Source organism: Meles meles, chromosome 3 (assembly GCF_922984935.1).
Source record: "Meles meles chromosome 3, mMelMel3.1 paternal haplotype, whole genome shotgun sequence".
Classification (NCBI taxonomy): domain Eukaryota; kingdom Metazoa; phylum Chordata; class Mammalia; order Carnivora; family Mustelidae; genus Meles; species Meles meles.
Window position 1 is genome coordinate 145684772 of NC_060068.1, and position 15484 is coordinate 145700255.

The following is a 15484-nucleotide window of genomic DNA, read 5'->3' on the forward strand; positions in this document are numbered from 1 at the left end:
AGTTTTTAGAAATAAAGAGTTCAAGCTGAGAAAATATTGTTAGTATTTCGAGCCCACAATATTAAGTAGAATATATATCAACAAATAGTGATGCTTATAGTATGAAAATGATTTTTTAAGAAGTTTGGGGTACCTAAGAACAAATTGTTGCTATCTCTTTCAATTAGGACATTTGTAATTACTCTTCAGAGTGACTTTGCTGTTGGCAAATTCCATCCTAACTTGCTGATAGGTAGGTTTAATCTCTTGCTAACAACTCACCAGCCGTTCTAATACTGATGAAGAGGCAATTTGAACCTTATATACATCAGTTAGTTATATAACAATTTGTTCTATCCCTAGGATGTTTAAGAGCTTTAGAATATTAGCCTATTTTACTGTGGTCAAATGGAGAAGCAGTAAGTCTCTATGACAGAGATCTAATTAAATAATTCAAAGACCTTCTTGAACTGATGGAAGCAGAGGTTTTAAGAATTTGGAATTAAAATAACGCTTCAGAACTCAACATTTGGAAAAACTCAGCATTTTAGAAAAAGCCCCAAAGTCCACAAAATAATTAGAGTTCCTTTTACCTTAGTTTTTTTTTATAAGTGTATATCGCAGAGCTAAAAAAATGTACAATTTAATAATATAGATTCACACTTAATCTATATGTAATTGAAATAAGGCTATTACCTCTTTAAATAGAAATAACAAAGAAAGAGTACCTTTTAACATAATGTGTTGCGTGGTGGTCTTTTTCCACATTAAAAAATATAAATATAAGTTGCAAATGAAATAAGTACCTTTTAGGGTAATGTGTTGTGGGAGTATTTCGTTTCCTACTGCTCTGGCATTTCTCTCCCTTCTTTCTGTTGAAAAAAAGTTTTTTTTATCTTATTCAGATTGTATTTTATTAATATTTTGTTTTCCTTTTACAATATATTTCTCTATTAAAGCTTTCATATTTTCTCAGTTTAGATTTATATTTTAGTGTTTTCATTTTCTTTCTAATTTCTTTTTTTCTTTTTCTTTTCAAAAGTTAGAAACTTGCTATAGTTTTTAATATTAGATCTTTATCATATAAATGTAAAATAATGAAGTTTACTATATGGAAAGCTAACCTGTTGTCTAAGAAAAGAACCTACTTATAGCCATGTTAAGCTGCTAGAAGAAATACTACTGATATCTAGCGTAATGTTTTTTGTTGGCCCAAATTTACTGAATTGTTAGAGTTTGGTTTCTGAAAGTGATAATCACATACTACTTGGTAAGAGCTTTGCCTTTTTCTTCTAAAGCTTGGGAAAGACTGTCTAACTTGGCTGAATTAAAGTCCTTGTTAGACACATTACCATTTTTGCTTTCCTAGAGTCAAAAGCACTGAAAAACAGATTGTAGCTTTGTGAAATTATTGTCTTGTAAGAATTAGTACTTCCCAGAATAGTTTTTTTCAATTTTCTCAACTTCAATAATTGTCACATCTTGCTGAGAATATAATACCTTGCTTTTTTTTTTTTAGTGTTTTTGTTGAAGATGAGGCCCATATTTTGTAACGGTTGATGCAGCTCTTAAGTCTCTGCTATAGGTATTCCCTTTCTCCATCTTTCTTTTCTTTTGTCCCATCCTCATCCTCCTTTCCTCATCCTTTCTCTCTCTCTCTCTCTCTCTCTCTTTCTATTTGTCATTTCCTTGCAGTTTATTTGTTGAAGAGACTGGGTTATTTGTCATCAAGTTCTTTAGAATCAGAACTAAGCTGAGCCCATCCAGTTATATTGTTTAACATACGCTATTTATTGCCCTCTACTTTCCCTGTAAACTGGTAGATATTGGCTTGATCAGATTCATATTGGAGTTATTAAAAAGGCAAAAGAGCTTCATTTGTAATATTGTGGATTTTTTCAGGGGACCGCAATGTTTGGAATTTCTCATTTTGGGATGCTAGCAGCCATTGGGAATCATTAAATGCATTATCTCTCTTTTTTCATTAGCAGCTGTAAAACAGAAATATTTTAATTCTGTAATTCCTTCTTCATTATTAGCAGGAATATTTCTGTAAGAAGAAACTTTTTCTCATTAACTATTTCATTACCCATGAGCACAAATGTTATGGAAAAGGAAGGATAAGTGCTAGAATGTGTCTCATATTTACTAAAAATTCAAGTTTAACTGATTCTGATTAGAACACCACTGGATTCTATTTAAACTGAGAAGGAAATATCGAATAGGAGTCTCCTTTTCCTTCAAATAATAAATTAATGTTTTTACCAAAATCCCAAAAGCAGACCTCATGAGGTCAAACCAAGTAGATTTTAGAATCTCCAAAAGAAGATCTCATTTTAATTCTCAATTATACTTTTCTTGATGATTCTTCTCTATAAGGGTGACTGCTTTCTGTCTGGATATAAGGCAGTACTGTGGTACCTTACACCAAATAGTTATCAAACTTCACATGGAGGACAATAAAGAAACTAATATTCCTTTTGCTAAGATTGTTCATATTCCAGCATTAAAAATTTAGTTAAAAGTAATTCCCTTAAAAATAATTTGTTTAGTTTAAAAGATTTGTTTATATCCTCAGGGCTTTTTTGTTAGATAGTAGTGTTATTTACGTCTGAGATAAATGAAAATCTTTTACCTGGGATAAGCTATAAATCTTACATCTTTGATGCTCCATTAATATAATTGGTCATTTGTAACCACAGTAATTTTGAGATGTGTGCAGTGGCAACAAAACTTGGAAGTTTTTACAAGTCAATCTCAGCTCTTTTGTGTATGAGAAATACTAATTAAATATTAAGAAATAAAAAAAAACATGCAAAAAGAGTTACATATTACTCAAAGATTTTCCAGCTTTCTACCTCTGAAGATTTTATATAATTTCATATATAATTGTGTTTTCTATTTTATGATTTGTGAGCATCAAAACTAAAACAAGTCTATTTATAGTTTTGGAAATGGTGGACAGTTGTCTTTTTTTTTTTTTTTTTTTACAGAGATTGGAATTAATGACTATGCCAAATAGGGGTACAGTATACAAAATCTTATAAAGGTCTTTTGTTTAAGTTATATGATGAATTTTTGTACTAGCATCTATAACTTCATAAAAATGCATAATACTTAAAAGCATTTACTGTTATTTGGATTTAAAAACTAGTTATTTATATTCATATGTGTGTCTGTGTGTCTGTGTGTGTATGCACAAGTACATAAAAGTCGTCGTTAAAATCAGAAGATGTACATACCCAGCCTTCCGTTTAGCAGCAGGTCAAAAGAACTTTTAGCTCAGTCTCTGAGGATTTCTTTTTATTACAAATATGAGAGTGGGATGTTAAAAAAAATGCTCTAAAATTTAATAATAATAAAAAAGCTACCCAAGACGGCGTTCTGCTTGATGGCTCCAGAGAGTAGAAAGAGATTATGTTAAAGCATAAATGGAGCTTTAACATTTTTAAATCCAGGAGGTCTAATCTAATCTAATCCTTTTCAATCCAATTTTTTAAAATGCATCCTAGACATCAGATTAAACCATGTGCTTTGCTTTCTAGGCCATTTTAAACAGACTCAGCATCTGTGCTTCTGACCCTCCAGTTACGGTTAAAAAAAAAAAAAAAGTGATTTGGAAGAAACAAAAATAGAATCAACCCTGTGTGCGATGTGTGTGTGTGTGTGTACATATGTGTGTATACCATATATGTATGATTTTGCTAAGACTGATTAGAAAATGACTACTATATATTTTTAAATGAGCAAAAATGGAGAGTGAGAGTAGAAACCTGTTTGCAAAGATCGCATTTTGGAGTGTGATCGGCGAACTTCTGCTTCACTGCCATGCCCCGTGCCAGCCATGGCTTCGGTCACCTCATGCCTGCTTTCCACTGGAGCGCCAGAAGCCTACACGTAGTTTATCAAAGCTGGCTCCACTGCCAGCTATTTCCAGTTTGCTTGACTTATCCTTTATGTGAAAGCTACTGCTGGGTTAATTACCTTTAATTCGTTTTCTTGCAACTCCCCCAGCTAACACAGGCTGGAGACCCCAGAGGCTCTCACCACGTCTCTTTCTGCACTCTTTCTACAAGGCAGCCTGGCCTTTAAAACACAGTGTATCCCTCTCTTTTTGCTTCTTCCCTGTTCATTACTGGGGGTAAAAAAGGAAAAAAGAATGAAATCTTGCCACGTGGCAATTCTAAGATTTATCTGAAAATCCTTTTATCTTCAATTTGGAATTAAGGTATATTTACTTGAATAAATAAACTTGGACCTCATCCTTTCTTGTACTGTCCTGTATTCCTAAATTTAGCTCCGTTGATTTTAGAGATTCAGCACCAAAATAATTTACTTATTTGACTTTATATTTTATAGTTGTTAGTTCCTCTTGCCACAAATTATGAAACTGCTACTTTTCAGACATGTATTTTTTAAACTCTGATTTTTAAAAAGACCAGAGTGCTTCTCTTGCTAAAGATCTGAAACACGTTCTGAAGATAACTGAGGAGTCTGTCAACAGCCATTCACTGGTTTCTGCATAAGTGCCAATCTCCCATTTCAAAGCACGAGTCTAGACCTAAGAAATATAATCTGTAATTCGGGGCTTTCATAGTGGTTTGTTCATCCTGCTAATACCAACTTCAAATGATACTGTGTTCGGTTAGAGACATGTTGATTTTCTGTAAAACTTTACTAGTCACAGAATAACAGATCCACAGCTGTGACAGCACCTAGGATTATAATAGTAAAATGAAATCTCACGTGCTACTTCACACCTACTGAATAGGGAAACTATATTTTAACAAGCTATCCATGAAAATTATATGCATGTTGAAGTTTAACAAAAAGGGTTCTAAAATACTGTCAGCTCCTTAAAGACAGCCCACTGTATACCCCTATTAAACGTTTATTGAGTTGGATCTTAATACACAAGCCATGTGGCTTAAGGTCATAAACCAGTTCTAATTTCTGGGTTTAAAAACAACAAAGCATTTAAATATAAATGGAAATACGATTTATAGGCAGTAATTTAGCAAAATGCAGAATATAGTGAATATAAATAATATGTATATAAAGTACAAAAAATAAATAAAATGTACTTAAGAAAACTTTATAGCAACCAATTTCCTGCTTTACTTATTTCTGCAAATCTATAGAATATACCTTGAGTCTATACATTTGAACAGCATAGAAAGAAAGTAATCAATGTGACAAAATTTTTAGGTTGATAAAGGAAATCCATGTAGAGGGTTTACTTGTCAAACTACCCCCTTGATTCTTCTACAGAGATTGTCTCCCAAACGGAGATTAATCTTAGACCTCCAATATATTTTTCGCTCAATTTGAGAACATTTAGTTTCCAAAATTTGCCACTTTTATATTAAAAGAGTTCCAATACTTTCTTTTTTAAAACATTTATTCTTTTTGGACGCCTGGGTGGCTCAGTCAGTTAAAGATCTGCCTTTGGTTTCAGTCATGATTCCAGGGTCCTGGGATTGAGTCCTGCAATGGGCTCCTTGCTCAGCGGGGAGCCAGCTTCTCCCTCTGCCTGCTGCTTCCCCTGCTTGCGTTCTCTCTCTCTGACAAATAAATAAATAAAATCTTTTAAAAATATACACACACAAAAAACCAAAAAACCCCACATTTATTCTTTTTTAAGCTTTTATCTGGTGTTATTTAATTTTTAAAAATTTTAATTCCAGTGTAATTAATACACAGTATTTATTAATTTAAAGTGTACAATCTAGTGATTCAACAATTCTGTATGTCACTCTGCTCATCATGATGAATGTACTCTTAATCTTCAGCTGTTTCACCTAAAACACTTATTCTTTATATACTCTTCAGCACTTCGCATTAGTCAACATAAGCAAAAGTGTTCCACATCCACCCCCATCTAAATAAGTAATAAACTCTCTTTCCAAATCAGACTCTTCACTTCCCGCCCAAATTTCCCCTCTGTTGTACTTCCTGTCTCTGAATGATACCACCACTTCCAGCACCCTGCCATCCAAACATGTAAAGATCAACTTAGATTCTTAACTCTCTATTCCCCAATTCTCTAGTTCTTCCTGACAGAGCTATGGATCAAAAGAAAATCTGTGATCTTAATACTCCATGGATTAACATCTTCCCTTGGTCTTCATAGCTTGTGGGATAAGATTCAGTTTCCTGACCATGGCTGGTAGGACCCTTTTTGAGCGGTTTTGACCCTCATTTCCTTGCCTTATTCCCTCATTTATCTAAGAGTCCACTCATTCTAAGTGGCTTGAAGTTCCCCAAATACTCCGTGTTTTCCATTTTGTGCTTTAGTCATATCGATTTCTTTTTAGGGTTAGTAGCAGAGAGGCACCTGAAATGGCGATCAGCCAGACCTGAGATCCTCCCCTAGCACTGCTGTTGACTAGTTGTATGGCTCAGGCCCATTTATTACATTTTGGTTATGAAATGCAGATAATACATGTATCTCATTACATTTTTCTTTACATAATGATAACTTGAGAAGGAAGCAAGAGAAAATGCATATAAATTGCTTTGTTTAGTAAGAATTTAATGTATTTTTTTTAAAGATTTTATTTATTTATTTGACAGACAGAGATCACAAGTAGGCAGAGAGGCAGGCAGAGAGAGAGAGGAGGAAGCAGGCTGTCCGCAGAGCAGAGAGCCCGATGCGGGGCTCGATCCCAGAACCCTGGGATCATGACCTGAGCCGAAGGCAGAGGCTTTAACCCACTGAGTCACCCAGGCGCCCCTTTAATGTATTTTTGTAGCATTGTTATTACTGTCTAAAATTCAGTTCTGGTATCATATCTTTTGGGAAGTTTACTTTCCTCTCAATCTAAATTAAGGTTACCATACCTTCTGGAGTACATCTTTTTCATAATATTTATTGGAATGTATTTTAGTAGTCCATTTTCTGATTTCCCCTTAAATAAACTGAACTACTTGAGATGACTATGACTTTCATTTCTCAGGGCCAAGGTTCAGTATGGTACCACCCTAGAACAGAAACTCAGTAAATATTTGTCATTTTATATTGCCATTTATGTGTGCAAGCTGTATATCTTAGTCTCAATATAACTGAAAGCCTCAAGCATGTGTTATAAAATGATTTAGTAGGGAGCTGACTGAATTCTAAAACATAAATACATAATGTAATTTTAGGATACAAAAACTTTTTTCCCTAAGTATATTTTATTTAAATTTTATAATATCAGGTAGTACCTTGGTACATGGAATAAAAAATATGAAAAGTCTAGTGTTATTTAATTTTAATTCTAATTATCTCTATCTTGAACAAATTGATATTAATTTAAAAATATTTGGCATACTAAAATATGTAGTAGCTGGCCAAAGTTAATTATGTGTTATATGCTATTGTGTGAAATAGGTGAAATGAATGATTATAGGAAGGATTTGTCTTGTAATGTTGCCAAATTAGTAGTTTGAAGAATTTAAACCTATGGTCTACACAGAAAATATTACTGAAAGAGTATAAAGACTATTTAAATAGTTTGAGGATCTGTGGCAGTTCTAATGCAGATTTTGTGTCTCTGATAGGAGTAATGAAGAACGCGTTCTTTCAGTTTATTCTGAATAAACTCTTTATTGCTAGTGTGGATAAATATCAAAATCAATTATAGTATGAAATCACTTTTGAAATTGTCAAAATGGTCAACTGTTTTCATTTATTCAGAGAGAGCAAGAAAAATTGGGAAACTGGTTTTATTTATAAAGTACATCTATCTATATTCTATCTATGTACTTATCTATGTGTCTATCTATCCATCCATCTATAACCAGATGAGGAAATTTGAAGAAAGATACATAGAACTTTTTTTTTTCTTTTAACAATAATACCTAATGAGAAAATTGTATTGAAACGCCTGGGGTGGGAAGGAGACATCAAAGAAAGAAAAAAAAATTCTAGACACAATGGAAAATTGTATTCCAGTGTTCAAAATTATAACCCAATGCATATCAGCAGGAAAAGAAGGGCCTTTTCTCTCTTAAAAAGATCTATTGGATAATATGAATGGTATGTAAATTCTATTCTAACAAGTGCTCATACATGAAAAAGTTAATAAGACAGTGAAAAATTGTGTGGATGTTGTGAAAATGCCAGTTATCTATGATTAGAAGTAACATTTACTGATTAATTTTAATACATTTCCCTAAGATGTTCTTACAAAGAAAATCAAAGTAATGTGAGATATACAAATATTTTGATCCTTAGAGAACATCTTTGCATACTTCTACCCAAGCACCTACCATCCCACTGGCAGCTTGACAACACTCCAAACTGCCATCTACTAATTAACTCAGATGTCAAATTTTCCCTTTGACACCAATTGCCACCTGCACCGTCTGCTGCCAGGCAGATGACAATAAAATGTAAACTTAAACTCCTGAAGGAGATTTTAAAATGTCGCTGGAGAGAAGAAAACAATCTTGTGTTGTCCAACTAGAGACCACTCCTATGTGGGAGTATTGCAAGTTTCTCAACAGGAAATTTGAAACATAAATTTCTTGGGGAATTCTAAAGCACAAATGCTGGAATTGTGCTGATCCCCTTTACTTCATTATCTAGTGTTTTTAGCATATGAAAAGAATCGGAGAATTATCTAACATGGAAAGCCAAAAGAACAATTTCCTTAGGTATAGTTTAGATATGAAGCCTGGGGGAAAAAAAAAAAAAAATATATATATATATATATATATATATGTGCTCCATGACTCTTGCTTGGTATTTTCCTAGAATTGCAAGATGGAAACACATAATTGTTGAACATTCATGACAAAAAGAAAAATTAAGTCTGCACTGTGCCTGAACTTCCCTTAAGAACTTTCCAGGTAAATTATATTTCTTCTCCATAAGCAGACCTCATCAAACAACAGATCCCAAGGTGAAAAAAATTCAGTGACTCATATTTCTTTGGGCATAAGTTAAAGATGTTTACTTTTCACAACACAGACACAAAGAAAGAAGATTTGGCCAAGCCTGAAAAATTACTTTTGCTTCGCTAAACCAAAAGGCTTAGACTGAGAAGAGAGGGTTTGAGAAATCAAAGCGTAAATAGAGATTACTGCTGCATTACTTGCCTAGGAGCTTAATTCTCCCCTACCTAAAGAGTAAGACAAGCTACCACGCCTGCTAAGCATTGGCAGTAGAGAGGAGTTGGCTCTGAAGTCAAGTGGGGCAGGTGGTTAAAAAAGAAGCCTTGGAATTTTTGGACTTTCATGAGAAACTTACTGTTTTCTCCTCTAGTGATTTCTATATGGATTTTTAAAATTAACATATAATGTATTGTTTGTTTCAGGGGTTCAGGTCAGTGATTCATCAGTCTTAGACAATTCACAGCACTCACCATAGCATGTACCCTTTCCAGTGTCCATCACCCAACCACCCTATCCCTCCTACCCCCCTCCCCTCCAACAATCCTCAGTTTGTTTCCCGAGATTGAGTCTCTTATGGTTTGTGTCCCTGCCCGGTCCCATCTTGTTTCATTTTTCCTTCTCTTCCCCCCACAACCCCCCACCCTGCCTCTCAAATTCCTTATATCAGAGATGATATAATAGTTGTCTTTCTCTGATTGACTTATTTTTTAAAGATTTTATTTATTTTATTTGACAGATCTCTATCTTATCTTATCTTGTGATCTCTATTTCTATACTTGTGATCTCTATCACAAGAGAGGCAGGCAGTAGGCAGGGGAGCAGGCTCCCTTCTGAGCAGAAATCCCAATGCAGGGCTCGATCCCAGGAGCCCGAGATCATGACCTGAGCTGAAGGCAGAGGCTTTAACGCACTGAGCCACCCAGGCGCCCCTAATTGACTTACTTCACTTAACATAATACCCTCTAGTTCCAACCTTGTCGTTGCAAATGACAAGATTTCAGGGTTTTTTTTGATGGCGGCATAGTATTCCTATATGTGTGTGTGTGTGTGTGTGTGTGTGTGTGTGTGTGTGTGTGTATATATATAATCTTCTAAAATCTTCTTTATCCATTCATCTGTTGGTGGACATCTAGGTTCTTTCCAAAGTGCTCTGGGCGGAAGTTGTATATAGAGATAATTCCATATTGAGAATAAGATTAGAATGGCAACCTGAGCAGGCAAGATAATGGAAGGCCTGGGACCCCCACTGCCACCACTAGCTGCTCTGTGGATGGGAAAGTTCAGGGAAGAAATATGTATGGATCTGGTTTCAATCTGGAGAAGGATATTGAAGAATTGAGGTTGTGGGGGCAGGTCTTATTCCAGGTGGAATAAATACTACACCCATGATATTTGGGACAGAGAAACAGCAAAAATGAAATGTAACCAAATTTGAAAGTAGAATTCATTATTATTGTTTAAGGACAGAAGCAGCAGGAAATTAATTATCTACAAAATAAAGTTGTAACCAAAATAATCTGAAACAGGGTTTATAAAGAGAATTAATAATGGCCAGCGTGGGTTGAGTGCTTGCTACCCGCCAGCACTGGACTAAGACATTAAGATGCATCAATTCATTTAATCTTCCTGACAGCTGCTGAGGTAGGTGTTGCTATTATCCCATTTTAGAGAGGAGGAAACTGAGGCTCTGAGTAACAAGTTAACCAATATCACACAGCATTTGTTGTGCAAAAATCAGGACTTAAATTCAGGGGCAGTGATGCTAGCTTTTTAACCACTAAACTGTACTCCTGTTCCAAAGTGTGATACTATTCTCTTACCAGAGATTAGTAGGTGGAACAGAGAGTTGGATTAGAAGAGACCTGGGCAGGCCAACCCATGGGTTAAGAGTCTGGTCTTTAGAATCCTGACTTCTGCATATACTGAGTATTATCACTTTTCTAATTATTTGTTTTCTCATCTTTAAGTGCCAATGATGGTGTCTTAGATCCCACAGGATCTTTGTATGGTTAACTGTGTCCATTTAAGTAAACACTTAGTCCAGTGTTTATGAGGAGTCACTATAGGGGGCTCAGTAAATGAAAGTTGTGAATGAACTCCAAATATGTCCATCACTAGTGCTCTCTAAAATACCTAAGAGTTTGAGAAAATTAACTGAGGGCAATGCTCTTAGACAGCAAGGAAAGCTTGAGAATTTTGTGAGTAAATACAGATTGGGACATACTTTCAGAACACAGAGGCAGACAGTCTGATTCTCAACATCTAAAATTGTTCATGCAGTACAGGTGTCACAGCTTTTGCATGGGCAGCGGCGTCTACTGAAGAACCTAACTAAAACAATAGGAGAAAATGACAATGATAACATCTACCCTGATATGAGATGCCTTGGGCCAGTTTCCTTAGAAGCAGAGACTGAGACAGGGTTTTGGTACATGATTTTTGGAGGAAAGGTTTTTGTAGAAAACAGGAAGAATACTAGGGAATGAGAAAGAACAGAGCAAGGATTTGGCCTCAGGTAAATTCTAGCCTCTTGCTAACACATAAACTGCACAGCACTTTGGCCTGCCTTCAGGTAATGGGCTGGGATTTAAGACCTTTTGCAACCCTGTATGCATCAGTCCTTGGCTACAGATGTAAGGAGGGTTTAACTTTCCAGACATCCTTGAGTGAGATGGCGCCCTTCAGGTAGAGGAATGCTCTGGAGAAGGTAAAGTATTAAGTACTCCCAACAGCTGGAGGATGAGTGAACCTGTGAGGAAAAAAGATGTGGAGAGAGCAACAACAGCCTCTACCAGAGGAAGCTGCTAAAATATTACTCAAGAAAATGCAACAGTAAAAGAGGAGAGATTCAGGAACGAGTCAGCACCCTGGGGGCATAGAGAATAGCAGGAGTGTTACAATAGGGCGTGATTACAATGTCAGGAAAGGATTCCCTGAACTCTGTGGATATCATGTTATAGAAGCTGGTGTAACAGTGGTCTCACCCAGAGGTTATGGGACTCTGAATGGTGCGTAAGGGCTAATGGCTGCTGAAAAAAAGAGATGGAATGTATGGGAGGTTGGGATACAAATCTCTGTATGTGTCTATAGAAGGCAAGGTAGTGTACTGATGGATGGCGAAGTCTGGTATTGCAGGCATAAGTCAGAAAGAAAACAAGAACAATCTGTAATCACAGCCTGGGATAATTTATATCCAGTTAACTGAAATTCACCAAATGAAATGATTTTTTCAGTCCCAGGGTATTTTAACTAATGCGTATATTTAGAGTTTGACGTTATAAGGTAGGGACAAGGCAAAGGTGTCATGGCTAAGGCAACTAATCTTTGGTTAGACATTAAAGATAGGCCCAAAATTTACACTTCGCAAGCTCTTGAATGTCTAAATGCTCTGGCTTTTATTTTATCATTATATTTTTTCAATTCTCCTCAGGTTTTCTTTTTGGAAATCCCACCCTACTTGGATTTGGATTTTCCATGCTCTGTCCAAAGATACATAGAAGTACAGAACCTATTTCAGGGAAGACATAGAGACTGAAGTTCGTTGACTGATTCTAGGACTTGGAGGAAGCAGTGGTGCAGTATCAGTGAGAAACTGGACCCTGAGAATAAATAGAGTCAGGGTTCTCGCAACATGCAATGTTCTTTATGTCTGTCTCTTTCCATTTCATCTCTTGTCCCAACTCAGATATCAGTATAGAAGTCCTATTGGGGCATTGCAAAATGCCCATAGTATTTTCTTGGACTCTGATAATTTCATGCAATATAAAGCTAGGTTACTATGATTACTGCAATCACTTCCCAGTGGTCTCTGCTACCAAGCTACCTACCTCTATTCTTCTAACTTCCTGTGCTTTCTGAAACACAAATTTGATTATATCCTATTTAAAGCATTTCAGAGACTCCTCAGACCCTGAGTTTCTTTCTGATCTCATCTCTCATTGTATTGGACCTCACTTACTCACCTTTAGCTACATTGAATATCCCAGCTCTCCACGCTGTTGCACGTATGACTTTCTCTGCCTGGAAATCCTATCTCCATTTTCTTCTTTTGGCTAATAGTCGCTTTTCCCGTGTGAGTTGGTGCCAATGTCACTTCCTCTGGGAAACTTTTTTTGAACCTCCTTTTCCCCCAGGGCCAAGCTGGGAAGCCATAAGCCCCTGGATTTCCCTGCCATCTCACTTATCACACTGTCTTATAACCACCTCCTTACCTGGCTGTCTCCCTGATTCTGTTTTAAATCCTTGCGATTATATTTAAATAACCCTTCAATTCCAAGATTAGAACATATTGTTAATCTTGAACAAATGTTTGAATGACTGCATCATTGCACCTAGAGTCTAATAATTAACTTGCATACATCAAACACATCTTAGGACATGCAGTGGTCAAATTTAATAAAATGATTTTATTTTTATTAATTAAATTTCTGCTGGGTGTTGACGGACAGTTGGAGAACTATCTTGGCTGAAAACATCTTTGTATAAAACTACTTTTGAGGGGGCACCTGGGTGGCTCAATGGGTTTAGCCTCTGCCTTCAGCTTGGGTCATGATCTCAGGGTCCTGGGATCGAGCCCCACATTGGGCTCTCTGCTCAATGGGGAGCCTGCTTCCTCCTCTCTCTCTCTGCCTGCCTCTCTACCTATTTGTGATCTCTGTCAAGTGAATAAATAAAATCTTTAAAAGGAAAAAAAGTCCTTTTGGGGAAGTGCATATTGTTTGAGGAGAATAACTACAAGTGTATGGTTATTAGTTGTGTCCCAACTTTTCTAATGTACTTTTAAAAGAAAAAATAATTCATTAGAACTATTAAGGGTAATGGCAAGATTTCATTCTTTTTTTTTATGGTTCAGTAATATCCCATTGTATGTATGTGTGTATTTATACTTTATCCACCCTTTAGTCTGTGAACACTTGGGTTATTTCCAAGCTCTTGGCTATTGTAGATAATGCTGCTATAAACATCAGCATGCTTGTATCCCTTCGAATTAGTATTTTTGTGTTCTTTGAGTAAATACCTAGTAGTGTAATTGCTGGATTCATAGGGTAGTTCTGTATTTACCCTTTTGAGAAACATCCATACTGTTTTTCAGAGTGGCTACAACAGTGTGCATTCCCACCAATTTTGCAAGAGGGTTCCCCTTTCTCCGTATCCTAGCCGACACCTGTTGTTTCTTGTGTTGTTGACTTTAGCCATTCTTACAAGTGTGAGGTGATTGTTTTGATTTGCCTTTCCCTGAAGATGAGTGATGTTGAGCATCTTTCCATGTTTCTATTGGCTATCTGTTGATTCGTATCTTCTGCCCATTTTTCAATTGGGTTATTCCTTTTTTGGTTGTTGAATTTTTGTAAGCTCTTTATATACTTGGGATACTAACCCTTTATCAGATATGCTATTTGCAAATATCTTCTCCCATTCTGTTGGTTGCATTTTAGTTTTGTTGATTGTTTTCTTTGTTGTGCAGAAGTTCTTTTTTTCTTTTTAATGAAGTCCCAATAATTTATTTTTGCTTTTGTTTCCATTTGCAATGACATGGATGGAACTAGAGTGTATTATGCTAAGTAAGATAATTCAGTCATTTCACTCTTGTAGGTGGAATTCAAGAAACTGTAAACAAAGGGAAGAAAGAAAGAGAAAGAGGCAGACCAAGAAACAGACCCTTAGCAATAGAGAAGAAATTTATGGATACCAGTGGGGAGGTGGATGAGGGAGATGTGTTAAATAGGTGATAGGGATTAAGGAGTGCAGTTATGATGAGCACTGGGTGTTGTATGGAAGTGATGAATCACTTATTGTATACCTGAAACTAATATTACATTGTATGTTAACTAATGGGAATTTAAATAAAAACTTAAAAAAAGAAATATTAAGGGTAATGGAATTAAAATTTATCATAGAAATGATGAACTCCTGACTGCTTATTTGGTAATTCTGATGATATATAACTATGTAATACAATATTCAAATTTACTCTCTTGAGTAAATTGACTTCTCTTGAAAAAAAATTTTTTTTTCTGATCCAGTCAGCCAGTTGGTCTCACCTTATAAATAAAGTCAAAGATACAGTAAACAAGTTAACTTGATTTAGAAGAATTTCCATTTCATTTACTTACTGTTTTTACAAACTGGTAGATACATACCATCAAATACCAACAGTACAGCAATAAACAGCATTGTCAGGAGGAAAGGAAAGATAATTTCATGAGAAGCATTGGGAATGCTATTCATACAATTATTATTTATTTATAATGTACACCGTTCCAAAAAAGCATTTATAGTGGATTATCAATAGAGTAAAAAAAAAAAATTAAAGTAGGGGAAATAAAGAGAAAAGTGAAAATCATGATGATTATGTAAGAAGTACACCTGAAGTTCAATAGCACAGTAAGTTGTACTCTTGTGCTTATACCAAGTATGAATGTATTTTTGAGTGGAAGGTCATCTGCGAAAAAAAGATAAACCTGCTTCACCTTACTTTGTCATTATGTCTCTTAACAGTTTAACAATAGAGGAGCTAGCGTGACTTAATTGAGCAAAAGCACAGCTTGTTGAGTTTTGGTCACCAGGCCGCCTTGGGAGGACAGTGTTGTTGGCAAGTCAGAGTGGTGAGGAAGGAATGCAA